Genomic DNA, 24969 nt, shown 5'->3' on the forward strand with positions numbered 1-24969 from the left:
AGCATATCATCTTGGCTAACACTCAAGTGCAGCACTTGGGGAATTTTGCAATGTTGAAGCTGTTGACTTTCGGATGAAATGTTAAATTGAAGCTCCGTCTGCACCCTCGGCTGGATATGAAAGGTCCCAGAGCATTACTCGAAACAGAGTAGGAGAGTTGCCCCCGTGTCAATATTCCTCAAAATGTTCGTAAATGCTCACTAAAAGACTATGTGCATGTGTTTGTATGTGGGGTTGGTGTTGAAGCCCAGTTTGTCACAGAGACAGAATCCAAGCTCTCACAGGGCCAGGATAACCGAGTGGTTATGTCGTTGGCCTTAAACTTCAAAGGGTTTCCACCGTGGGTTCTTCCCCACTTCTGGTTTCTATTTATTTTAACACAGATTTCCTCCCATTCTGATCAGTGATGTCCGATTTTCATCAGTTGAATCAACAATTTTCTGTAACTATGTGTCACTCTGAACCGATAATGAAATGAAATTGTGAAATGTATCTGTGTCGCTCGGTCTCTGCCTCTCTCTCTCTCTACACAGAGCTGTGTATGTGTTTGTATGTCTGAGTCTTTGTCTCTCTCAGTCTGACTCACTCTGTCTGTCCCTGTTTCTCCGTTTGTCTCAGTCTCTCAATCTGTCTCTTTCTCACGGTGCCCACGTCTGTTCCAATGGGATTCTCTCAGATTCTTTGTCTGACTGGCTCTCTCTTTCCCATCATTTCGGTCTGTCCATTTCTTTGCCTGTCTCTGTTAGTCCCTGCCTCTAACCTGAGAAGTATTTCCATCATTTTCTGTTTTAGTCTCTATCTCTTTCTCTCTATCTGTCTCTCTCCTTGTCACTGTCTTTATCATTGTCTTTCTCTCACTCTTTCCCTTTCTCTCTTAATAGATCAAACACACAAATCTCTGTCTCTGTATGTGTTTGAGTCTTTTTCTCACCCAATCTGCCTCTCCTTCTCAGTCTCACACTTTCTGTCTCTCGTTGTCTCTATCTCGGTGTCTGTCTCTCCCTGTTTGTCGGTTTGTATCTGTCTCTCAATGTGTCTGTCGACTTCTCATGGTGTCCAGTTCTGTTCACAGCTCGATTCCTGCTCCGACAGAGCAGCTATCCGTCAGTTCCTCGTTAGTATAGTGGTGAGTATCCCCGCCTGTCACGCGGGAGACCGGGGTTCAATTCCCCGACGGGGAGGCAGATGTTTCAAAATGTTAATTTTTACTTCTGTTTCTTGGCAGATACATATTAAAAATTCCAGAGCGAAATCGAACTGTGAAAATACATGTGGAGGAGTTTGCCTCTTCCAGATTTTTTGCAAACGGAGACTTTTTCAGGATTCTTTGGCCGTCTGCTGCACAGAGATGGATGACTGAGTTTTTTCTGAGTAACGTTTAAAAAGCCAGCGACACAGTAGTCGTGGCCGAGTGGTTAAGGCGATGGACTAGAAATCCATTGGGATTTTCCCGCGTAGGTTCGAATCCTGCCGACTACGATTCTCAGCATTTTTCATTCCATTTCACGATTTAACCAGTTCGCTACCAAACTGATCATGTGATAATTGGAATAACGTCCCACACCTTTCAACACTGACATTTGTTCTCATTTTTATTAATCTGCAATATTCACGATACATCCGATTAAAAAATCGCAACAATCAGTCATAGTTGCGACAGTGATTCAGCCTGTCTATCCCTCGAGATGTCTAAGGCAGCTGTGCATGCCCGTTGGTGCGTGTAAATTTTTGGTTATCTGTGTCTCTGTGTCTGTCTAGCTCTATTTTTGTCTCTGTGTATGTGCAACTGTCTGTGGAAATCATCACCATGAATTTGGTATGTCCTGGAACTTATAAAAAAGACTTGGGGAAAATAATACGGTTGTGAACTTTTGTATCGGCTTTGGTTCAGTGGCAGCATTCTCGACTGAATCAGGAGTTTGTGTCTTCAAGTCGCACTCCTTGGACTTGAGCATATCATCTTGGCTAACACTCAAGTGCAGCACTTGGGGAATTTTGCAATGTTGAAGCTGTTGACTTTCGGATGAAATGTTAAATTGAAGCTCCGTCTGCACCCTCGGCTGGATATGAAAGGTCCCAGAGCATTACTCGAAACAGAGTAGGAGAGTTGCCCCCGTGTCAATATTCCTCAAAATGTTCGTAAATGCTCACTAAAAGACTATGTGCATGTGTTTGTATGTGGGGTTGGTGTTGAAGCCCAGTTTATCACAGAGACAGAATCCAAGCTCTCACAGGGCCAGGATAACCGAGTGGTTATGTCGTTGGCCTTAAACTTCAAAGGGTTTTCCACCGTGGGTTCTTCCCCACTCCTGGTTTCTATTTATTTTAACACAGATTTCCTCCCATTCTGATCAGTGATGTCCGATTTTCATCGGTTGAATCAACAATTTTCTGTAACTATGTGTCACTCTGAACCGATAATGAAATGAAATTGTGAAATGTATCTGTGTCGCTCGGTCTCTGCCTCTCTCTCTCTCTCCACAGAGCTGTGTATATGTTTGTATGTCTGAGTCTTTGTCTCTCTCAGTCTGATTCACTCTGTCTGTCCCTGTTTCTCCGTTTGTCTCAGTCTCTCAATCTGTCTCTTTCTCACGGTGCCCACGTCTGTTCCAATGGGATTCTCTCAGATTCTTTGTCTGACTGGCTCTCTCTTTCCCATCATTTCGGTCTGTCCATTTCTTTGCCTGTCTCTGTTAGTCCCTGCCTCTAACCTGAGAAGTATTTCCATCATTTTCTGTTTTAGTCTCTATCTCTTTCTCTCTATCTGTCTCTCTCCTTGTCACTGTCTTTATCATTGTCTTTCTCTCACTCTTTCGCTTTCTTTCTTAATAGATCAAACACACAAATCTCTGTCTCTGTATGTGTTTGAGTCTTTTTCTCACCCAATCTGCCTCTCCTTCTCAGTCTCACACTTTCTGTCTCTCGTTGTCTCTATCTCGGTGTATGTCTCTCCCTGTTTGTCGGCTTGTCTCTGTCTCTCAATGTGTCTGTCGACTTCTCATGGTGTCCAGTTCTGTTCACAGCTCGATTCCTGCTCCGACAGAGGAGCTATCCGTCAGTTCCTCGTTAGTATAGTGGTGAGTATCCCCGCCTGTCACGCGGGAGACCGGTGTTCAATTCCCCGACGGGGAGGCAGATGTTTCAAAATGTTGATTTTTACTTCTGTTTCTTGGTAGATACATATTAAAAATTCCAGAGCGAAATCGAACTGTGAAAATACATGTGGAGGAGTTTGCTTCTTCCAGATTTTTTGCAAACGGAGACTTTTTCAGGATTCTTTGGCCGTCTGCTGCACAGAGATGGATGACTGAGTTTTTTCTGAGTAACGTTTAAAAAGCCAGCGACACAGTAGTCGTGGCCGAGTGGTTAAGGCGATGGACTAGAAATCCATTGGGATTTTCCCGCGCAGGTTCGAATCCTGCCGACTACGATTCGCAGCATTTTTCGTTCCATTTCACAATTTAACCAGTTCTCTACCAAACTGATCATGTGATAATTGGAATAACGTCCCACACCTTTCAACACTGACATTTGTTCTCATTTTTATTAATCTGCAATATTCACGATACATCCGATTAAAAAATCGCAACAATCAGTCAAAGTTGCGACACTGATTCAGCCTGTCTATCCCTCGAGATGTCTAAGGCAGCTGTGCATGCCCGTTGGTGCGTGTAAATTTTTGGTTATGTGTGTCTCTGTGTCTGTCTATCTCTATTTTTGTCTCTGTGTATGTGCAACTGTCTGTGGAAATCATCACCATGAATTTGGTATGTCCTGGAACTTATAAAAAAGACTTGGGGAAAATAATACGGTTGTGAACTTTTGTATCGGCTTTGGTTCAGTGGCAGCATTCTCGACTGAATCAGGAGATTGTGTGCTCAAGTCGCACTCCTTGGACTTGAGCATACCATCTTGGCTAACACTCAAGTGCAGCACTTGGGCAATTTTGCAATGTTGAAGTTGTTGACTTTCGGATGAAATGTTAAATTGAAGCTCCGTCTGCACCCTCGGGTGGATATGAAAGGTCCCAGAGCATTACTCGAAACAGAGTAGGAGAGTTGCCCCCGTGTCAATATTTCTCAAAATGTTCGTAAATGCTCACTAAAAGACTATGTGCATGTGTTTGTATGTGGGGTTGGGGTTGAAGCCCAGTTTGTCACAGAAACAGAATCCAAGCTCTCACAGGGCCAGGATAACCGAGTGGTTATGTCGTTGGCCTTAAACTTCAAAGGGTTTTCCACCGTGGGTTCTTCCCCACTCCTGGTTTCTATTTATTTTAACACAGATTTCCTCCCATTCTGATCAGTGATGTCCGATTTTCATCGGTTGAATCAACAATTTTCTGTAACTATGTGTCACTCTGAACCGATAATGAAATGAAATTGTGAAATGTATCTGTGTTGCTCGGTCTCTGCCTCTCTCTCTCTCTCCACAGAGCTGTGTATGTGTTTGTATGTCTGAGTCTTTGTCTCTCTCAGTCTGACTCACTCTGTCTGTCCCTGTTTCTCCGTTTGTCTCAGTCTCTCAATCTGTCTCTTTCTCACGGTGCCCACGTCTGTTCCAATGGGATTCTCTCAGATTCTATGTCTGACTGGCTCTCTCTTTCCCATCATTTCGGTCTGTCCATTTCTTTGCCTGTCTCTGTTAGTCCCTGCCTCTAACCTGAGAAGTATTTCCATCATTTTCTGTTTTAGTCTCTATCTCTTTCTCTCTATCTGTCTCTCTCCTTGTCACTGTCTTTATCATTGTCTTTCTCTCACTCTTTCCCTTTCTCTCTTAATAGATCAAACACACAAATCTCTGTCTCTGTATGTGTTTGAGTCTTTTTCTCACCCAATCTGCCTCTCCTTCTCAGTCTCACACTTTCTGTCTCTCGTTGTCTCTATCTCGGTGTCTGTCTCTCCCTGTTTGTTGGTTTGTATCTGTCTCTCAATGTGTCTGTCGACTTCTCATGGTGTCCAGTTCTGTTCACAGCTCGATTCCTGCTCCGACAAAGCAGCTAGCCGTCAGTTCCTCGTTAGTATAGTGGTAAGTATCCCCGCCTGTCACGCGGGAGACCGGGGTTCAATTCCCCGACGGGGAGGCAGATGTTTCAAAATGTTGATTTTTACTTCTGTTTCTTGGTAGATACATATTAAAAATTCCAGAGCGAAATCGAACTGTGAAAATACATGTGGAGGAGTTTGCCTCTTCCAGATTTTTAGCAAACGGAGACTTTTTCAGGATTCTTTGGCCGTCTGCTGCACAGAGATGGATGACTGAGTTTTTTCTGAGTAACGTTTAAAAAGCCAGCGACACAGTAGTCGTGGCCGAGTGGTTAAGGCGATGGACTAGAAATCCATTGGGATTTTCCCGCGCAGGTTCGAATCCTGCCGACTACGATTCGCAGCATTTTTCGTTCCATTTCACAATTTAACCAGTTCTCTACCAAACTGATCATGTGATAATTGGAATAACGTCCCACACCTTTCAACACTGACATTTGTTCTCATTTTTATTAATCTGCAATATTCACGATACATCCGATTAAAAAATCGCAACAATCAGTCAAAGTTGCGATACTGATTCAGCCTGTCTATCCCTCGAGATGTCTAAGGCAGCTGTGCATTCCCGTTGGTGCGTGTAAATTTTTGGTTATTTGTGTCTCTGTGTCTGTCTATCTCTATTTTTGTCTCTGTGTATGTGCAACTGTCTGTGGAAATCATCACCATGAATTTGGTATGTCCTGGAACTTATAAAAAAGACTTGGGGAAAATAATACGGTTGTGAACTTTTGTATCGGCTTTGGTTCAGTGGCAGCATTCTCGACGGAATCAGGAGTTTGTGTGTTCAAGTCGCACTCCTTGGACTTGAGCATATCATCTTGGCTAACACTCAAGTGCAGCACTTGGGGAATTTTGCAATGTTGAAGCTGTTGACTTTCGGATGAAATGTTAAATTGAAGCTCCGTCTGCACCCTCGGGTGGATATGAAAGGTCCCAGAGCATTACTCGAAACAGAGTAGGAGAGTTGCCCCCGTGTCAATATTCCTCAAAATGTTCGTAAATGCTCACTAAAAGACTATGTGCATGTGTTTGTATGTGGGGTTGGGGTTGAAGCCCAGTTTGTCACAGAAACAGAATCCAAGCTCTCACAGGGCCAGGATAACCGAGTGGTTATGTCGTTGGCCTTAAACTTCAAAGGGTTTTCCACCGTGGGTTCTTCCCCACTCCTGGTTTCTATTTAGTTTAACACAGATTTGCTCCCATTCTGATCAGTGATGTCCGATTTTCATCGGTTGAATCAACAATTTTCTGTAACTATGTGTCACTCTGAATCGATAATGAAATGAAATTGTGAAATGTATCTGTGTTGCTCGGTCTCTGCCTCTCTCTCTCTCTCCACAGAGCTGTGTATGTGTTTGTATGTCTGAGTCTTTGTCTCTCTCAGTCTGACTCACTCTGTCTGTCCCTGTTTCTCCGTTTGTCTCAGTCTCTCAATCTGTCTCTTTCTCACGGTGCCCACGTCTGTTCCAATGGGATTCTCTCAGATTCTTTGTCTGACTGGCTCTCTCTTTCCCATCATTTCGGTCTGTCCATTTCTTTGCCTGTCTCTGTTAGTCCCTGCCTCTAACCTGAGAAGTATTTCCATCATTTTCTGTTTTAGTCTCTATCTCTTTCTCTCTATCTGTCTCTCTCCTTGTCACTGTCTTTATCATTGTCTTTCTCTCACTCTTTCCCTTTCTCTCTTAATAGATCAAACACACAAATCTCTGTCTCTGTATGTGTTTGAGTCTTTTTCTCACCCAATCTGCCTCTCCTTCTCAGTCTCACACTTTCTGTCTCTCATTGTCTCTATCTCGGTGTCTGTCTCTCCCTGTTTGTCGGTTTGTCTCTGTCTCTCAATGTGTCTGTCGACTTCTCATGGTGTCCAGTTCTGTTCACAGCTCGATTCCTGCTCCGACAGAGCAGCTATCCGTCAGTTCCTCGTGAGTGTAGTGGTGAGTATCCCCGCCTGTCACGCGGGAGACCGGGGTTCAATTCCCCGACGGGGAGGCAGATGTTTCAAAATGTTGATTTTTACTTCTGTTTCTTGGTAGATACATATTAAAAATTCCAGAGCGAAATCGAACTGTGAAACTACAGGTAGAGGAGTTTGCCTCTTCCAGATTTTTAGCAAACGGAGACTTTTTCAGGATTCTTTGGCCATCTGCTGCACAGAGATGGATGACTGAGTTTTTTCTGAGTAACGTTTAAAAAGCCAGCGACACAGTAGTCGTGGCCGAGTGGTTAAGGCGATGGACTAGAAATCCATTGGGATTTTCCCGCGCAGGTTCGAATCCTGCCGACTACGATTCTCAGCATTTTTCATTCCATTTCACAATTTAACCAGTTCTCGAACAAACTGATCATGTGATAATTGGAATAACGTCCCACACCTTTCAACACTGACATTTGTTCTCATTTTTATTAATCTGCAATATTCACGATACATCCGTTTAAAAAATCGCAACAATCATTCAAAGTTGCGACAGTGATTCAGCCTGTCTATCCCTCGAGATGTCTAAGGCATCTGTGCATGCCCGTTGGTGCGTGTAAATTTTTGGTTATATGTGTCTCTGTGTCTGTCTATCTCTATTTTTGTCTCTGTGTATGTGCAACTGTCTGTGGAAATCATCACCATGAATTTGGTATGTCCTGGAACTTATAAAAAAGACTTGGGGAAAATAATACGGTTGTGAACTTTTGTATCGGCTTTGGTTCAGTGGCAGCATTCTCGACTGAATCAGGAGTTTGTGTGTTCAAGTCGCACTCCTGAGACTTGAGCATATCATCTTGGCTAACACTCAAGTGCAGCACTTGGGGAATTTTGCAATGTTGAAGCTGTTGACTTTCGGATGAAATGTTAAATTGAAGCTCCGTCTGCACCCTCGGGTGGATATGAAAGTTCCCAGTGCATTACTCAAAACAGAGTAGGAGAGTTGCCCTCGTGTCAATATTCCTCAAAATGTTCGTAAATGCTCACTAAAAGACTATGTGCATTTGTTTGTATGTGGGGTTGGGGTTGAAGCCCAGTTTGTCACAGAGACAGAATCCAAACTCTCACAGGGCCAGGATAACCGAGTGGTTATGTCGTTGGCCTTAACTTCAAAGGGTTTTCCACCGTGGGTTCTTCCCCACTCCTGGTTTGTATTTATTTTAACACAAATTTCCTCCCATTCTGATCAGTGATGTCCGATTTTCATCGGTTGAATCAACAATTTTCTGTAACTATGTGTCACTCTGAACCGATAAGGAAATGAAATTGTGAAATGTATCTCTGTCGCTCGGTCTCTGCCTCTCTCTCTCTCTACACAGAGCTGTGTATGTGTTTGTATGTCTGAGTCTTTGTCTCTCTCAGTCTGACTCACTCTGTCTGTCCCTGTTTCTCCGTTTGTCTCAGTCTCTCAATCTGTCTCTTTCTCACGGTGCCCACGTTTGTTCCAATGCGATTCTCTCAGATTCTTTGTCTGACTGGCTCTCTCTTTCCCATCATTTCGGTCTGTCCATTTCTTTGCCTGTCTCTGTTAGTCCCTGCCTCTAACCTGAGAAGTATTTCCATCATTTTCTGTTTTAGTCTCTATCTTTTTCTCTCTATCTGTCTCTCTCCTTGTCACTGTCTTTATCATTGTCTTTCTCTCACTCTTTCCCTTTCTCTCTTAATAGATCAAACACACAAATCTCTGTCTCTGTATGTGTTTGAGTCTTTTTCTCACCCAATCTGCCTCTCCTTCTCAGTCTCACACTTTCTGTCTCTCGTTGTCTCTATCTCGGTGTCTGTCTCTCCCTGTTTGTCGGTTTGTATCTGTCTCTCAATGTGTCTGTCGACTTCTCATGGTGTCCAGTTCTGTTCACAGCTCGATTCCTGCTCCGACAGAGCAGCTATCCGTCAGTTCCTCGTTAGTATAGTGGTAAGTATCCACGCCTGTCACGCGGGAGACCGGGGTTCAATTCCCCGACGGGGAGGCAGATGTTTCAAAATGTTGATTTTTACTTCTGTTTCTTGGTAGATACATATTAAAAATTCCAGAGCGAAATCGAACTGTGAAAATACATGTGGAGGAGTTTGCCTCTTCCAGATTTTTTGCAAACGGAGACTTTTTCAGGATTCTTTGGCCGTCTGCTGCACAGAGATGGATGACTGAGTTTTTTCTGAGTAACGTTTAAAAAGCCAGCGACACAGTAGTCGTGGCCGAGTGGTTAAGGCGATGGACTAGAAATCCATTGGGATTTTCCCGCGCAGGTTCGAATCCTGCCGACTACGATTCGCAGCATTTTTCGTTCCATTTCACAATTTAACCAGTTCTCTACCAAACTGATCATGTGATAATTGGAATAACGTCCCACACCTTTCAACACTGACATTTGTTCTCATTTTTATTAATCTGCAATATTCACGATACATCCGATTAAAAAATCGCAACAATCAGTCAAAGTTGCGACACTGATTCAGCCTGTCTATCCCTCGAGATGTCTAAGGCAGCTGTGCATGCCTGTTGGTGCGTGTAAATTTTTGGTTATGTGTGTCTCTGTGTCTGTCTATCTCTATTTTTGTCTCTGTGTATGTGCAACTGTCTGTGAAAATAATCACCATGAATTTGGTATGTCCTGGAACTTATAAAAAAGTCTTGGGGAAAATAATACGGTTGTGAACTTTTGTATCGGCTTCGGTTCAGTGGCAGCATTCTCGACTGAATCAGGAGTTTGTGTCTTCAAGTCGCACTCCTTGGACTTGAGCATATCATCTTGGCTAACACTCAAGTGCAGCACTTGGGGAATTTTGCAATGTTGAAGCTGTTGACTTTCGGATGAAATGTTAAATTGAAGTTCCGTCTGCACCCTCGTGTGGATATGAAAGGTCCCAGAGCATTACTCGAAACAGAGTAGGAGAGCTGCCCCCGTGTCAATATTCCTCAAAATGTTCGTAAATGCTCACTAAAAGACTATGTGCATGTGTTTGTATGTGGGGTTGGGGTTGAAGCCCAGTTTGTCACAGAAACAGAATCCAAGCTCTCACAGGGCCAGGATAACCGAGTGGTTATGTCGTTGGCCTTAAACTTCAAAGGGTTTTCCACCGTGGGTTCTTCCCCACTCCTGGTTTCTATTTATTTTAACACAGATTTCCTCCCATTCTGATCAGTGATGTCCGATTTTCATCTGTTGAATCAACAATTTTCTGTAACTATGTGTCACTCTGAACCGATAATGAAATGAAATTGTGAAATGTATCTGTGTTGCTCGGTCTCTGCCTCTCTCTCTCTCTCCACAGAGCTGTGTATGTGTTTGTATGTCTGAGTCTTTGTCTCTCTCAGTCTGACTCACTCTGTCTGTCCCTGTTTCTCCGTTTGTCTCAGTCTCTCAATCTGTCTCTTTCTCACGGTGCCCACGTCTGTTCCAATGGGATTCTCTCAGATTCTTTGTCTGACTGGCTCTCTCTTTCCCATCATTTCGGTCTGTCCATTTCTTTGCCTGTCTCTGTTAGTCCCTGCCTCTAACCTGAGAAGTATTTCCATCATTTTCTGTTTTAGTCTCTATCTCTTTCTCTCTATCTGTCTCTCTCCTTGTCACTGTCTTTATCATTGTCTTTCTCTCACTCTTTCCCTTTCTCTCTTAATAGATCAAACACACAAATCTCTGTCTCTGTATGTGTTTGAGTCTTTTTCTCACCCAATCTGCCTCTCCTTCTCAGTCTCACACTTTCTGTCTCTCATTGTCTCTATCACGGTGTCTGTCTCTCCCTGTTTGTCGGTTTGTCTCTGTCTCTCAATGTGTCTGTCGACTTCTCATGGTGTCCAGTTCTGTTCACAGCTCGATTCCTGCTCCGACAGAGCAGCTATCCGTCAGTTCCTCGTTAGTGTAGTGGTGAGTATGCCCGCCTGTCACGCGGGACACCGGGGTTCAATTCCCCGACGGGGAGGCAGATGTTTCAAAAAGTTGATTTTTACTTCTGTTTCTTGGTGGATACATATTAAAAATTCCAGAGCGAAATCGAACTGTGAAACTACAGGTAGAGGAGTTTGCCTCTTCCAGATTTTTAGCAAACGGAGACTTTTTCAGGATTCTTTGGCCATCTGCTGCACAGAGATGGATGACTGAGTTTTTTCTGAGTAACGTTTAAAAAGCCAGCGACACAGTAGTCGTGGCCGAGTGGTTAAGGCGATGGACTAGAAATCCATTGGGATTTTCCCGCGCAGGTTCGAATCCTGCCGACTACGATTCTCAGCATTTTTCATTCCATTTCACAATTGAACCAGTTCTCGAACAAACTGATCATGTGATAATTGGAATAACGTCCCACAACTTTCAACACTGACATTTGTTCTCATTTTTATTAATCTGCAATATTCACGATACATCCGTTTAAAAAATCGCAACAATCAGTCAAAGTTGCGACAGTGATTCAGCCTGTCTATCCCTCGAGATGTCTAAGGCATCTGTGCATGCCCGTTGGTGCGTGTAAATTTTTGGTTATATGTGTCTCTGTGTCTGTCTATCTCTATTTTTGTCTCTGTGTATGTGCAACTGTCTGTGGAAATCATCACCATGAATTTGGTATGTCCTGGAACTTATAAAAAAGACTTGGGGAAAATAATACGGTTGTGAACTTTTGTATCGGCTTTGGTTCAGTGGCAGCATTCTCGACTGAATCAGGAGTTTGTGTGTTCAAGTCGCACTCCTTGGACTTGAGCATATCATCTTGGCTAACACTCAAGTGCAGCACTTGGGGAATTTTGCAATGTTGAAGCTGTTGACTTTCGGATGAAATGTTAAATTGAAGCTCCGTCTGCACCCTCGGGTGGATATGAAAGTTCCCAGTGCATTACTCAAAACAGAGTAGGAGAGTTGCCCTCGTGTCAATATTCCTCAAAATGTTCGTAAATGCTCACTAAAAGACTATGTGCATTTGTTTGTATGTGGGGTTGGGGTTGAAGCCCAGTTTGTCACAGAGACAGAATCCAAACTCTCACAGGGCCAGGATAACCGAGTGGTTATGTCGTTGGCCTTAACTTCAAAGGGTTTCCACCGTGGGTTCTTCCCCACTCCTGGTTTGTATTTATTTTAACACAAATTTCCTCCCATTCTGATCAGTGATGTCCGATTTTCATCGGTTGAATCAACAATTTTCTGTAACTATGTGTCACTCTGAACCGATAATGAAATGAAATTGTGAAATGTATCTCTGTCGCTCGGTCTCTGCCTCTCTCTCTCTCTACACAGAGCTGTGTATGTGTTTGTATGTCTGAGTCTTTGTCTCTCTCAGTCTGACTCACTCTGTCTGTCCCTGTTTCTCCGTTTGTCTCAGTCTCTCAATCTGTCTCTTTCTCACGGTGCCCACGTCTGTTCCAATGGGATTCTCTCAGATTGTTTGTCTGACTGGCTCTCTCTTTCCCATCATTTCGGTCTGTCCATTTCTTTGCCTGTCTCTGTTAGTCCCTGCCTCTAACCTGAAAAGTATTTCCATCATTTTCTGTTTTAGTCTCTATCTCTTTCTCTCTATCTGTCTCTCTCCTTGTCACTGTCTTTATCATTGTCTTTCTCTCACTCTTTCCCTTTCTCTCTTAATAGATCAAACACACAAATCTCTGTCTCTGTATGTGTTTGAGTCTTTTTCTCACCCAATCTGCCTCTCCTTCTCAGTCTCACACTTTCTGTCTCTCGTTGTCTCTATCACGGTGTCTGTCTCTCCCTGTTTGTCGGTTTGTCTCTGTCTCTCAATGTGTCTGTCGACTTCTCATGGTGTCCAGTTCTGTTCACAGCTCGATTCCTGCTCCGACAGAGCAGCTATCCGTCAGTTCCTCGTTAGTGTAGTGGTGAGTATGCCCGCCTGTCACGCGGGAGACCGGGGTTCAATTCCCCGACGGGGAGGCAGATGTTTCAAAATGTTGATTTTTACTTCTGTTTCTTGGTGGATACATATTAAAAATTCCAGAGCGAAATCGAACTGTGAAACTACAGGTAGAGGAGTTTGCCTCTTCCAGATTTTTAGCAAACGGAGACTTTTTCAGGATTCTTTGGCCATCTGCTGCACAGAGATGGATGACTGAGTTTTTTCTGAGTAACGTTTAAAAAGCCAGCGACACAGTAGTCGTGGCCGAGTGGTTAAGGCGATGGACTAGAAATCCATTGGGATTTTCCCGCGCAGGTTCGAATCCTGCCGACTACGATTCTCAGCATTTTTCATTCCATTTCACAATTGAACCAGTTCTCGAACAAACTGATCATGTGATAATTGGAATAACGTCCCACAACTTTCAACACTGACATTTGTTCTCATTTTTATTAATCTGCAATATTCACGATACATCCGTTTAAAAAATCGCAACAATCAGTCAAAGTTGCGACAGTGATTCAGCCTGTCTATCCCTCGAGATGTCTAAGGCATCTGTGCATGCCCGTTGGTGCGTGTAAATTTTTGGTTATATGTGTCTCTGTGTCTGTCTATCTCTATTTTTGTCTCTGTGTATGTGCAACTGTCTGTGGAAATCATCACCATGAATTTGGTATGTCCTGGAACTTATAAAAAAGACTTGGGGAAAATAATACGGTTGTGAACTTTTGTATCGGCTTTGGTTCAGTGGCAGCATTCTCGACTGAATCAGGAGTTTGTGTGTTCAAGTCGCACTCCTTGGACTTGAGCATATCATCTTGGCTAACACTCAAGTGCAGCACTTGGGGAATTTTGCAATGTTGAAGCTGTTGACTTTCGGATGAAATGTTAAATTGAAGCTCCGTCTGCACCCTCGGGTGGATATGAAAGTTCCCAGTGCATTACTCAAAACAGAGTAGGAGAGTTGCCCCCGTGTCAATATTCCTCAAAATGTTCGTAAATGCTCACTAAAAGACTATGTGCATTTGTTTGTATGTGGGGTTGGGGTTGAAGCCCAGTTTGTCACAGAGACAGAATCCAAACTCTCACAGGGCCAGGATAACCGAGTGGTTATGTCGTTGGCCTTAAACTTCAAAGGGTTTTCCACCGTGGGTTCTTCCCCACTCCTGGTTTGTATTTATTTTAACACAAATTTCCTCCCATTCTGATCAGTGATGTCCGATTTTCATCGGTTGAATCAACAATTTTCTGTAACTATGTGTCACTCTGAACCGATAATGAAATGAAATTGTGAAATGTATCTCTGTCGCTCGGTCTCTGCCTCTCTCTCTCTCTACACAGAGCTGTGTATGTGTTTGTATGTCTGAGTCTTTGTCTCTCTCAGTCTGACTCACTCTGTCTGTCCCTGTTTCTCCGTTTGTCTCAGTCTCTCAATCTGTCTCTTTCTCACGGTGCCCACGTCTGTTCCAATGGGATTCTCTCAGATTCTTTGTCTGACTGGCTCTCTCTTTCCCATCATTTCGGTCTGTCCATTTCTTTGCCTGTCTCTGTTAGTCCCTGCCTCTAACCTGAGAAGTATTTCCATCATTTTCTGTTTTAGTCTCTATCTCTTTCTCTCTATCTGTCTCTCTCCTTGTCACTGTCTTTATCATTGTCTTTCTCTCACTCTTTCCCTTTCTCTCTTAATAGATCAAACACACAAATCTCTGTCTCTGTATGTGTTTGAGTCTTTTTCTCACCCAATCTGCCTCTCCTTCTCAGTCTCACACTTTCTGTCTCTCGTTGTCTCTATCTCGGTGTCTGTCTCTCCCTGTTTGTCGGTTTGTATCTGTCTCTCAATGTGTCTGTCGACTTCTCATGGTGTCCAGTTCTGTTCACAGCTCGATTCCTGCTCCGACAGAGCAGCATCCGTCAGTTCCTCGTTAGTATAGTGCTGAGTATCCCCGCCTGTCACGCGGGAGACCGGGGTTCAATTCCCCGACGGGGAGGCAGATGTTTCAAAATGTTGATTTTTACTTCTGTTTCTTGGTAGATACATTTTAAAAATTCCAGAGCGAAATCGAACTGTGAAAATACATGTGGAGGAGTTTGCCTCTTCCAGATTTTTAGCAAACGGAGACTTTTTCAGGATTCTTTGGTCGTCTGCTGCACAGAGATGGATGACTGAGTTTTTTCTGAGTAACGTTTAAAAAGCCAGCGACACAGTAGTCGTGGCCGAGTGGTTAAGGCGATGGACTAGAAATCCATTTGGATTTTCCCGCGCAGGTTCGAATCCTGCCGACTACGATTCGCAGCATTTTTCGTTCCATTTCACAATTTAACCAGTTCTCTACCAAACTGATCATGTGATAATTGGAATAACGTCCCACACCTTTCAACACTGACATTTGTTCTCATTTTTATTAATCTGCAATATTCACGATACATCCGATTAAAAAATCGCAACAATCAGTCAAAGTTGCGATACTGATTCAGCCTGTCTATCCCTCGAGATGTCTAAGGCAGCTGTGCATTCCCGTTGGTGCGTGTAAATTTTTGGTTATTTGTGTCTCTGTGTCTGTCTATCTCTATTTTTGTCTCTGTGTATGTGCAACTGTCTGTGGAAATCATCACCATGAATTTGGTATGTCCTGGAACTTATAAAAAAGACTTGGGGAAAATAATACGGTTGTGAACTTTTGTATCGGCTTTGGTTCAGTGGCAGCATTCTCGACGGAATCAGGAGTTTGTGTGTTCAAGTCGCACTCCTTGGACTTGAGCATATCATCTTGGCTAACACTCAAGTGCAGCACTTGGGGAATTTTGCAATGTTGAAGCTGTTGACTTTCGGATGAAATGTTAAATTGAAGCTCCGTCTGCACCCTCGGGTGGATATGAAAGGTCCCAGAGCATTACTCGAAACAGAGTAGGAGAGTTGCCCCCGTGTCAATATTCCTCAAAATGTTCGTAAATGCTCACTAAAAGACTATGTGCATGTGTTTGTATGTGGGGTTGGGGTTGAAGCCCAGTTTGTCACAGAAACAGAATCCAAGCTCTCACAGGGCCAGGATAACCGAGTGGTTATGTCGTTGGCCTTAAACTTCAAAGGGTTTTCCACCGTGGGTTCTTCCCCACTCCTGGTTTCTATTTATTTTAACACAGATTTCCTCCCATTCTGATCAGTGATGTCCGATTTTCATCGGTTGAATCAACAATTTTCTGTAACTATGTGTCACTCTGAATCGATAATGAAATGAAATTGTGAAATGTATCTGTGTTGCTCGGTCTCTGCCTCTCTCTCTCTCTCCACAGAGCTGTGTATGTGTTTGTATGTCTGAGTCTTTGTCTCTCTCAGTCTGACTCACTCTGTCTGTCCCTGTTTCTCCGTTTGTCTCAGTCTCTCAATCTGTCTCTTTCTCACGGTGCCCACGTCTGTTCCAATGGGATTCTCTCAGATTCTTTGTCTGACTGGTTCTCTCTTTCCCATCATTTCGGTCTGTCCATTTCTTTGCCTGTCTCTGTAAGTCCCTGCCTCTAAACTGAGAAGTATTTCCATCATTTTCTGTTTTAGTCTCTATCTCTTTCTCTCTATCTGTCTCTCTCCTTGTCACTGTCTTTATCATTGTCTTTCTCTCACTCTTTCCCTTTCTCTCTTAATAGATCAAACACACAAATCTCTGTCTCTGTATGTGTTTGAGTCTTTTTCTCACCCAATCTGCCTCTCCTTCTCAGTCTCACACTTTCTGTCTCTCATTGTCTCTATCTCGGTGTCTGTCTCTCCCTGTTTGTCGGTTTGTCTCTGTCTCTCAATGTGTCTGTCGACTTCTCATGGTGTCCAGTTCTGTTCACAGCTCGATTCCTGCTCCGACAGAGCAGCTATCCGTCAGTTCCTCGTTAGTGTAGTGGTGAGTATCCCCGCCTGTCACGCGGCAGACCGGGGTTCAATTCCCCGACGGGGAGGCAGATGTTTCAAAATGTTGATTTTTACTTCTGTTTCTTGGTAGATACATATTAAAAATTCCAGAGCGAAATCGAACTGTGAAACTACAGGTCGAGGAGTTTGCCTCTTCCAGATTTTTAGCAAACGCAGACTTTTTCAGGATTCTTTGGCCATCTGCTGCACAGAGATGGATGACTGAGTTTTTTCTGAGTAACGTTTAAAAAGCCAGCGACACAGTAGTCGTGGCCGAGTGGTTAAGGCGATGGACTAGAAATCCATTGGGATTTTCCCGCGCAGGTTCGAATCCTGCCGACTACGATTCTCAGCATTTTTCATTCCATTTCACAATTTAACCAGTTCTCGAACAAACTGATCATGTGATAATTGGAATAACGTCCCACACCTTTCAACACTGACATTTGTTCTCATTTTTATTAATCTGCAATATTCACGATACATCCGTTTAAAAAATTGCAACAATCAGTCAAAGTTGCGACAGTGATTCAGCCTGTCTATCCCTCGAGATGTCTAAGGCATCTGTGCATGCCCGTTGGTGCGTGTAAATTTTTGGTTATATGTGTCTCTGTGTCTGTCTATCTCTATTTTTGTCTCTGTGTATGTGCAACTGTCTGTGGAAATCATCACCATGAATTTGGTATGTCCTGGAACTTATAAAAAAGACTTGGGGAAAATAATACGGTTGTGAACTTTTGTATCGGCTTTGGTTCAGTGGCAGCATTCTCGACTGAATCAGGAGTTTGTGTGTTCAAGTCGCACTCCTTGGACTTGAGCATATCATCTTGGCTAACACTCAAGTGCAGCACTTGGGGAATTTTGCAATGTTGAAGCTGTTGACTTTCGGATGAAATGTTAAATTGAAGCTCCGTCTGCACCCTCGGGTGGATATGAAAGTTCCCAGTGCATTACTCAAAACAGAGTAGGAGAGTTGCCCCCGTGTCAATATTCCTCAAAATGTTCGTAAATGCTCACTAAAAGACTATGTGCATTTGTTTGTATGTGGGGTTGGGGTTGAAGCCCAGTTTGTCACAGAGACAGAATCCAAACTCTCACAGGGCCAGGATAACCGAGTGGTTATGTCGTTGGCCTTAAACTTCAAAGGGTTTTCCACCGTGGGTTCTTCCCCACTCCTGGTTTGTATTTATTTTAACACAAATTTCCTCCCATTCTGATCAGTGATGTCCGATTTTCATCGGTTGAATCAACAATTTTCTGTAACTATGTGTCACTCTGAACCGATAATGAAATGAAATTGTGAAATGTATCTCTGTCGCTCGGTCTCTGCCTCTCTCTCTCTCTACACAGAGCTGTGTATGTGTTTGTATGTCTGAGTCTTTGTCTCTCTCAGTCTGACTCACTCTGTCTGTCCCTGTTTCTCCGTTTGTCTCAGTCTCTCAATCTGTCTCTTTCTCACGGTGCCCACGTCTGTTCCAATGGGATTCTCTCAGATTCTTTGTCTGACTGGCTCTCTCTTTCCCATCATTTCGGTCTGTCCATTTCTTTGCCTGTCTCTGTTAGTCCCTGCCTCTAACCTGAGAAGTATTTCCATCATTTTCTGTTTTAGTCTCTATCTCTTTCTCTCTATCTGTCTCTCTCCTTGTCACTGTCTTTATCATTGTCTTTCTCTCACTCTTTCCCTTTCTCTCTTAATAGATCAAACACACAAATCTCTGTCTCTGTATGTGTTTGAGTCTTTTTCTCACCCAATCTGCCTCTCCTTCTCAGTCTCACACTTTCTGGCTCTCGTTGTCTCTATCTCGGTGTCTGTCTCTCCCTGTTTGTCGGTTTGTATCTGTCTCTCAATGTGTCTGTCGACTTCTCATGGTGTCCAGTTCTGTTCACAGCTCGATTCCTGCTCCGACAGAGCAGCATCCGTCAGTTCCTCGTTAGTATAGTGCTGAGTATCCCCGCCTGTCACGCGGGAGACCGGGGTTCAATTCCCCGACGGGGAGGCAGATGTTTCAAAATGTTGATTTTTACTTCTGTTTCTTGGTAGATACATTTTAAAAATTCCAGAGCGAAATCGAACTGTGAAAATACATGTGGAGGAGTTTGCCTCTTCCAGATTTTTAGCAAACGGAGACTTTTTCAGGATTCTTTGGCCGTCTGCTGCACAGAGATGGATGACTGAGTTTTTTCTGAGTAACGTTTAAAAAGCTAGCGACACAGTAGTCGTGGCCGAGTGGTTAAGGCGATGGACTAGAAATCCCTTGGGATTTTCCCGCGCAGGTTCGAATCCTGCCGACTACGATTCTCAGCATTTTTCATTCCATTTCACAATTTAACCAGTTCTCGAACAAACTGATCATGTGATAATTGGAATAACGTCCCACACCTTTCAACACTGACATTTGTTCTCATTTTTATTAATCTGCAATATTCACGATACATCCGTTTAAAAAATCGCAACAATCAGTCAAAGTTGCGACAGTGATTCAGCCTGTCTATCCCTCGAGATGTCTAAGGCATCTGTGCATGCCCGTTGGTGCGTGTAAATTTTTGGTTATATGTGTCTCTGTGTCTGTCTATCTCTATTTTTGTCTCTGTGTATGTGCAACTGTCTGTGGAAATCATCACCATGAATTTGGTATGTCCTGGAACTTATAAAAAAGACTTGGGGAAAATAATACGGTTGTGAACTTTTGTATCGGCTTTGGTTCAGTGGCAGCATTCTCGACTGAATCAGGAGTTTGTGTGTTCAAGTCGCACTCCTGAGACTTGAGCATATCATCTTGGCTAACACTCAAGTGCAGCACTTGGGGAATTTTGCAATGTTGAAGCTGTTGACTTTCGGATGAAATGTTAAATTGAAGCTCCGTCTGCACCCTCGGGTGGATATGAAAGTTCCCAGTGCATTACTCAAAACAGAGTAGGAGAGTTGCCCTCGTGTCAATATTCCTCAAAATGTTCGAAAATGCTCACTAAAAGACTATGTGCATTTGTTTGTATGTGGGGTTGGGGTTGAAGCCCAGTTTGTCACAGAGACAGAATCCAAACTCTCACAGGGCCAGGATAACCGAGTGGTTATGTCGTTGGCCTTAACATCAAAGGGTTTTCCACCGTGGGTTCTTCCCCACTCCTGGTTTGTATTTATTTTAACACAAATTTCCTCCCATTCTGATCAGTGATGTCCGATTTTCATCGGTTGAATCAACAATTTCCTGTAACTATGTGTCACTCTGAACCGATAAGGAAATGAAATTGTGAAATGTATCTCTGTCGCTCGGTCTCTGCCTCTCTCTCTCTCTACACAGAGCTGTGTATGTGTTTGTATGTCTGAGTCTTTGTCTCTCTCAGTCTGACTCACTCTGTCTGTCCCTGTTTCTCCGTTTGTCTCAGTCTCTCAATCTGTCTCTTTCTCACGGTGCCCACGTCTGTTCCAATGCGATTCTCTCAGATTCTTTGTCTGACTGGCTCTCTCTTTCCCATCATTTCGGTCTGTCCATTTCTTTGCCTGTCTCTGTTAGTCCCTGCCTCTAACCTGAGAAGTATTTCCATCATTTTCTGTTTTAGTCTCTATCTCTTTCTCTCTATCTGTCTCTCTCCTTGTCACTGTCTTTATCATTGTCTTTCTCTCACTCTTTCCCTTTCTCTCTTAATAGATCAAACACACAAATCTCTGTCTCTGTATGTGTTTGAGTCTTTTTCTCACCCAATCTGCCTCTCCTTCTCAGTCTCACACTTTCTGTCTCTCGTTGTCTCTATCTCGGTGTCTGTCTCTCCCTGTTTGTCGGTTTGTATCTGTCTCTCAATGTGTCTGTCGACTTCTCATGGTGTCCAGTTCTGTTCACAGCTCGATTCCTGCTCCGACAGAGCAGCTATCCGTCAGTTCCTCGTTAGTATAGTGCTGAGTATCCCCGCCTGTCACGCGGGCGACCGGGGTTCAATTCCCCGACGGGGCGGCAGATGTTTCAAAATGTTGATTTTTACTTCTGTTTCTTGGTAGATACATTTTAAAAATTCCAGAGCGAAATCGAACTGTGAAAATACATGTGGAGGAGTTTGCCTCTTCCAGATTTTTAGCAAACGGAGACTTTTTCAGGATTCTTTGGCCGTCTGCTGCACAGAGATGGATGACTGAGTTTTTTCTGAGTAACGTTTAAAAAGCCAGCGACACAGTAGTCGTGGCCGAGTGGTTAAGGCGATGGACTAGAAATCCATTGGGATTTTCCCGCGCAGGTTCGAATCCTGCCGACTACGATTCGCAGCATTTTTCGTTCCATTTCACAATTTAACCAGTTCTCTACCAAACTGATCATGTGATAATTGGAATAACGTCCCACACCTTTCAACACTGACATTTGTTCTCATTTTTATTAATCTGCAATATTCACGATACATCCGATTAAAAAATCGCAACAATCAGTCAAAGTTGCGATACTGATTCAGCCTGTCTATCCCTCGAGATGTCTAAGGCAGCTGTGCATTCCCGTTGGTGCGTGTAAATTTTTGGTTATGTGTGTCTCTGTGTCTGTCTATCTCTATTTTTGTCTCTGTGTATGTGCAACTGTCTGTGGAAATCATCACCATGAATTTGGTATGTCCTGGAACTTATAAAAAAGACTTGGGGAAAATAATACGGTTGTGAACTTTTGTATCGGCTTCGGTTCAGTGGCAGCATTCTCGACTGAATCAGGAGTTTGTGTCTTCAAGTCGCACTCCTTGGACTTGAGCATATCATCTTGGCTAACACTCAAGTGCAGCACTTGGGGAATTTTGCAATGTTGAAGCTGTTGACTTTCGGATGAAATGTTAAATTGAAGCTCCGTCTGCACCCTCGGGTGGATATGAAAGGTCCCAGAGCATTACTCGAAACAGAGTAGGAGAGTTGCCCCCGTGTAAATATTACTAAAAATGTTCGTAAATGCTCACTAAAAGACTATGTGCATGTGTTTGTATGTGGGGTTGGGGTTGAAGCCCAGTTTGTCACAGAGACAGAATCCAAACTCTCACAGGGCCAGGATAACCGAGTGGTTATGTCGTTGGCCTTAAACTTCAAAGGGTTTTCCACCGTGGGTTCTTCCCCACTCCTGGTTTGTATTTATTTTAACACAAATTTCCTCCCATTCTGATCAGTGATGTCCGATTTTCATCGGTTGAATCAACAATTTTCTGTAACTATGTGTCACTCTGAACCGATAATGAAATGAAATTGTGAAATGTATCTCTGTCGCTCGGTCTCTGCCTCTCTCTCTCTCTACACAGAGCTGTGTATGTGTTTGTATGTCTGAGTCTTTGTCTCTCTCAGTCTGACTCACTCTGTCTGTCCCTGTTTCTCCGTTTGTCTCAGTCTCTCAATCTGTCTCTTTCTCACGGTGCCCACGTCTGTTCCAATGGGATTCTCTCAGATTCTTTGTCTGACTGGCTCTCTCTTTCCCATCATTTCGGTCTGTCCATTTCTTTGCCTGTCTCTGTTAGTCCCTGCCTCTAACCTGAGAAGTATTTCCATCATTTTCTGTTTTAGTCTCTATCTCTTTCTCTCTATCTGTCTCTCTCCTTGTCACTGTCTTTATCATTGTCTTTCTCTCACTCTTTCCCTTTCTCTCTTAATAGATCAAACACACAAATCTCTGTCTCTGTATGTGTTTGAGTCTTTTTCTCACCCAATCTGCCTCTCCTTCTCAGTCTCACACTTTCTGTCTCTCGTTGTCTCTATCTCGGTGTCTGTCTCTCCCTGTTTGTCGGTTTGTATCTGTCTCTCAATGTGTCTGTCGACTTCTCATGGTGTCCAGTTCTGTTCACAGCTCGATTCCTGCTCCGACAGAGCAGCATCCGTCAGTTCCTCGTTAGTATAGTGCTGAGTATCCCCGCCTGTCACGCGGGAGACCGGGGTTCAATTCCCCGACGGGGAGGCAGATGTTTCAAAATGTTGATTTTTACTTCTGTTTCTTGGTAGATACATTTTAAAAATTCCAGAGCGAAATCGAACTGTGAAAATACATGTGGAGGAGTTTGCCTCTTCCAGATTTTTAGCAAACGGAGACTTTTTCAGGATTCTTTGGTCGTCTGCTGCACAGAGATGGATGACTGAGTTTTTTCTGAGTAACGTTTAAAAAGCCAGCGACACAGTAGTCGTGGCCGAGTGGTTAAGGCGATGGACTAGAAATCCATTTGGATTTTCCCGCGCAGGTTCGAATCCTGCCGACTACGATTCGCAGCATTTTTCGTTCCATTTCACAATTTAACCAGTTCTCTACCAAACTGATCATGTGATAATTGGAATAACGTCCCACACCTTTCAACACTGACATTTGTTCTCATTTTTATTAATCTGCAATATTCACGATACATCCGATTAAAAAATCGCAACAATCAGTCAAAGTTGCGATACTGATTCAGCCTGTCTATCCCTCGAGATGTCTAAGGCAGCTGTGCATTCCCGTTGGTGCGTGTAAATTTTTGGTTATTTGTGTCTCTGTGTCTGTCTATCTCTATTTTTGTCTCTGTGTATGTGCAACTGTCTGTGGAAATCATCACCATGAATTTGGTATGTCCTGGAACTTATAAAAAAGACTTGGGGAAAATAATACGGTTGTGAACTTTTGTATCGGCTTTGGTTCAGTGGCAGCATTCTCGACGGAATCAGGAGTTTGTGTGTTCAAGTCGCACTCCTTGGACTTGAGCATATCATCTTGGCTAACACTCAAGTGCAGCACTTGGGGAATTTTGCAATGTTGAAGCTGTTGACTTTCGGATGAAATGTTAAATTGAAGCTCCGTCTGCACCCTCGGGTGGATATGAAAGGTCCCAGAGCATTACTCGAAACAGAGTAGGAGAGTTGCCCCCATGTCAATATTCCTCAAAATGTTCGTAAATGCTCACTAAAAGACTATGTGCATGTGTTTGTATGTGGGGTTGGGGTTGAAGCCCAGTTTGTCACAGAAACAGAATCCAAGCTCTCACAGGGCCAGGATAACCGAGTGGTTATGTCGTTGGCCTTAAACTTCAAAGGGTTTTCCACCGTGGGTTCTTCCCCACTCCTGGTTTCTATTTATTTTAACACAGATTTCCTCCCATTCTGATCAGTGATGTCCGATTTTCATCGGTTGAATCAACAATTTTCTGTAACTATGTGTCACTCTGAATCGATAATGAAATGAAATTGTGAAATGTATCTGTGTTGCTCGGTCTCTGCCTCTCTCTCTCTCTCCACAGAGCTGTGTATGTGTTTGTATGTCTGAGTCTTTGTCTCTCTCAGTCTGACTCACTCTGTCTGTCCCTGTTTCTCCGTTTGTCTCAGTCTCTCAATCTGTCTCTTTCTCACGGTGCCCACGTCTGTTCCAATGGGATTCTCTCAGATTCTTTGTCTGACTGGTTCTCTCTTTCCCATCATTTCGGTCTGTCCATTTCTTTGCCTGTCTCTGTAAGTCCCTGCCTCTAAACTGAGAAGTATTTCCATCATTTTCTGTTTTAGTCTCTATCTCTTTCTCTCTATCTGTCTCTCTCCTTGTCACTGTCTTTATCATTGTCTTTCTCTCACTCTTTCCCTTTCTCTCTTAATAGATCAAACACACAAATCTCTGTCTCTGTATGTGTTTGAGTCTTTTTCTCACCCAATCTGCCTCTCCTTCTCAGTCTCACACTTTCTGTCTCTCATTGTCTCTATCTCGGTGTCTGTCTCTCCCTGTTTGTCGGTTTGTCTCTGTCTCTCAATGTGTCTGTCGACTTCTCATGGTGTCCAGTTCTGTTCACAGCTCGATTCCTGCTCCGACAGAGCAGCTATCCGTCAGTTCCTCGTTAGTGTAGTGGTGAGTATCCCCGCCTGTCACGCGGCAGACCGGGGTTCAATTCCCCGACGGGGAGGCAGATGTTTCAAAATGTTGATTTTTACTTCTGTTTCTTGGTAGATACATATTAAAAATTCCAGAGCGAAATCGAACTGTGAAACTACAGGTCGAGGAGTTTGCCTCTTCCAGATTTTTAGCAAACGCAGACTTTTTCAGGATTCTTTGGCCATCTGCTGCACAGAGATGGATGACTGAGTTTTTTCTGAGTAACGTTTAAAAAGCCAGCGACACAGTAGTCGTGGCCGAGTGGTTAAGACGATGGACTAGAAATCCATTGGGATTTTCCCGCGCAGGTTCGAATCCTGCCGACTACGATTCTCAGCATTTTTCATTCCATTTCACAATTTAACCAGTTCTCGAACAAACTGATCATGTGATAATTGGAATAACGTCCCACAC

At 43.5% G+C, this 24969-nt stretch overlaps 22 non-coding genes across 22 annotated transcripts; all 22 read left to right on the forward strand.

The window, feature by feature from the left end:
* The first annotated feature begins 1109 nt into the window (after nt 1-1109).
* trnad-guc (transfer RNA aspartic acid (anticodon GUC)) lies at nt 1110-1181 on the forward strand. Its single transcript has one exon. It is a non-coding gene; the product is annotated as a tRNA-Asp (tRNA).
* A 216-nt stretch (nt 1182-1397) lies between these two features.
* On the forward strand, nt 1398-1479 carry trnas-aga (transfer RNA serine (anticodon AGA)). The gene has a single exon. It is a non-coding gene; the product is annotated as a tRNA-Ser (tRNA).
* Nucleotides 1480-3060: 1581 nt separating this feature from the next.
* Nucleotides 3061-3132, forward strand: trnad-guc (transfer RNA aspartic acid (anticodon GUC)). The gene has a single exon. It is a non-coding gene; the product is annotated as a tRNA-Asp (tRNA).
* Nucleotides 3133-3348: 216 nt separating this feature from the next.
* Nucleotides 3349-3430, forward strand: trnas-aga (transfer RNA serine (anticodon AGA)). Its single transcript has one exon. It is a non-coding gene; the product is annotated as a tRNA-Ser (tRNA).
* Nucleotides 3431-5011: 1581 nt separating this feature from the next.
* On the forward strand, nt 5012-5083 carry trnad-guc (transfer RNA aspartic acid (anticodon GUC)). The gene has a single exon. It is a non-coding gene; the product is annotated as a tRNA-Asp (tRNA).
* A 216-nt stretch (nt 5084-5299) lies between these two features.
* On the forward strand, nt 5300-5381 carry trnas-aga (transfer RNA serine (anticodon AGA)). The gene has a single exon. It is a non-coding gene; the product is annotated as a tRNA-Ser (tRNA).
* A 1869-nt stretch (nt 5382-7250) lies between these two features.
* Nucleotides 7251-7332, forward strand: trnas-aga (transfer RNA serine (anticodon AGA)). The gene has a single exon. It is a non-coding gene; the product is annotated as a tRNA-Ser (tRNA).
* A 1580-nt stretch (nt 7333-8912) lies between these two features.
* On the forward strand, nt 8913-8984 carry trnad-guc (transfer RNA aspartic acid (anticodon GUC)). The gene has a single exon. It is a non-coding gene; the product is annotated as a tRNA-Asp (tRNA).
* A 216-nt stretch (nt 8985-9200) lies between these two features.
* On the forward strand, nt 9201-9282 carry trnas-aga (transfer RNA serine (anticodon AGA)). The gene has a single exon. It is a non-coding gene; the product is annotated as a tRNA-Ser (tRNA).
* Nucleotides 9283-10863: 1581 nt separating this feature from the next.
* On the forward strand, nt 10864-10935 carry trnad-guc (transfer RNA aspartic acid (anticodon GUC)). Its single transcript has one exon. It is a non-coding gene; the product is annotated as a tRNA-Asp (tRNA).
* A 216-nt stretch (nt 10936-11151) lies between these two features.
* Nucleotides 11152-11233, forward strand: trnas-aga (transfer RNA serine (anticodon AGA)). Its single transcript has one exon. It is a non-coding gene; the product is annotated as a tRNA-Ser (tRNA).
* A 1579-nt stretch (nt 11234-12812) lies between these two features.
* On the forward strand, nt 12813-12884 carry trnad-guc (transfer RNA aspartic acid (anticodon GUC)). The gene has a single exon. It is a non-coding gene; the product is annotated as a tRNA-Asp (tRNA).
* A 216-nt stretch (nt 12885-13100) lies between these two features.
* trnas-aga (transfer RNA serine (anticodon AGA)) lies at nt 13101-13182 on the forward strand. The gene has a single exon. It is a non-coding gene; the product is annotated as a tRNA-Ser (tRNA).
* Nucleotides 13183-14762: 1580 nt separating this feature from the next.
* Nucleotides 14763-14834, forward strand: trnad-guc (transfer RNA aspartic acid (anticodon GUC)). The gene has a single exon. It is a non-coding gene; the product is annotated as a tRNA-Asp (tRNA).
* Nucleotides 14835-15050: 216 nt separating this feature from the next.
* Nucleotides 15051-15132, forward strand: trnas-aga (transfer RNA serine (anticodon AGA)). The gene has a single exon. It is a non-coding gene; the product is annotated as a tRNA-Ser (tRNA).
* A 1869-nt stretch (nt 15133-17001) lies between these two features.
* trnas-aga (transfer RNA serine (anticodon AGA)) lies at nt 17002-17083 on the forward strand. Its single transcript has one exon. It is a non-coding gene; the product is annotated as a tRNA-Ser (tRNA).
* Nucleotides 17084-18663: 1580 nt separating this feature from the next.
* Nucleotides 18664-18735, forward strand: trnad-guc (transfer RNA aspartic acid (anticodon GUC)). Its single transcript has one exon. It is a non-coding gene; the product is annotated as a tRNA-Asp (tRNA).
* A 216-nt stretch (nt 18736-18951) lies between these two features.
* trnas-aga (transfer RNA serine (anticodon AGA)) lies at nt 18952-19033 on the forward strand. The gene has a single exon. It is a non-coding gene; the product is annotated as a tRNA-Ser (tRNA).
* A 1868-nt stretch (nt 19034-20901) lies between these two features.
* Nucleotides 20902-20983, forward strand: trnas-aga (transfer RNA serine (anticodon AGA)). Its single transcript has one exon. It is a non-coding gene; the product is annotated as a tRNA-Ser (tRNA).
* Nucleotides 20984-22563: 1580 nt separating this feature from the next.
* On the forward strand, nt 22564-22635 carry trnad-guc (transfer RNA aspartic acid (anticodon GUC)). The gene has a single exon. It is a non-coding gene; the product is annotated as a tRNA-Asp (tRNA).
* Nucleotides 22636-22851: 216 nt separating this feature from the next.
* Nucleotides 22852-22933, forward strand: trnas-aga (transfer RNA serine (anticodon AGA)). Its single transcript has one exon. It is a non-coding gene; the product is annotated as a tRNA-Ser (tRNA).
* A 1869-nt stretch (nt 22934-24802) lies between these two features.
* Nucleotides 24803-24884, forward strand: trnas-aga (transfer RNA serine (anticodon AGA)). The gene has a single exon. It is a non-coding gene; the product is annotated as a tRNA-Ser (tRNA).
* Nucleotides 24885-24969: the final 85 nt, after the last annotated feature.

The sequence above is a fragment of the Pristiophorus japonicus genome, unplaced genomic scaffold, assembly GCF_044704955.1.
Source record: "Pristiophorus japonicus isolate sPriJap1 unplaced genomic scaffold, sPriJap1.hap1 HAP1_SCAFFOLD_334, whole genome shotgun sequence".
Classification (NCBI taxonomy): Eukaryota; Metazoa; Chordata; class Chondrichthyes; family Pristiophoridae; genus Pristiophorus; species Pristiophorus japonicus.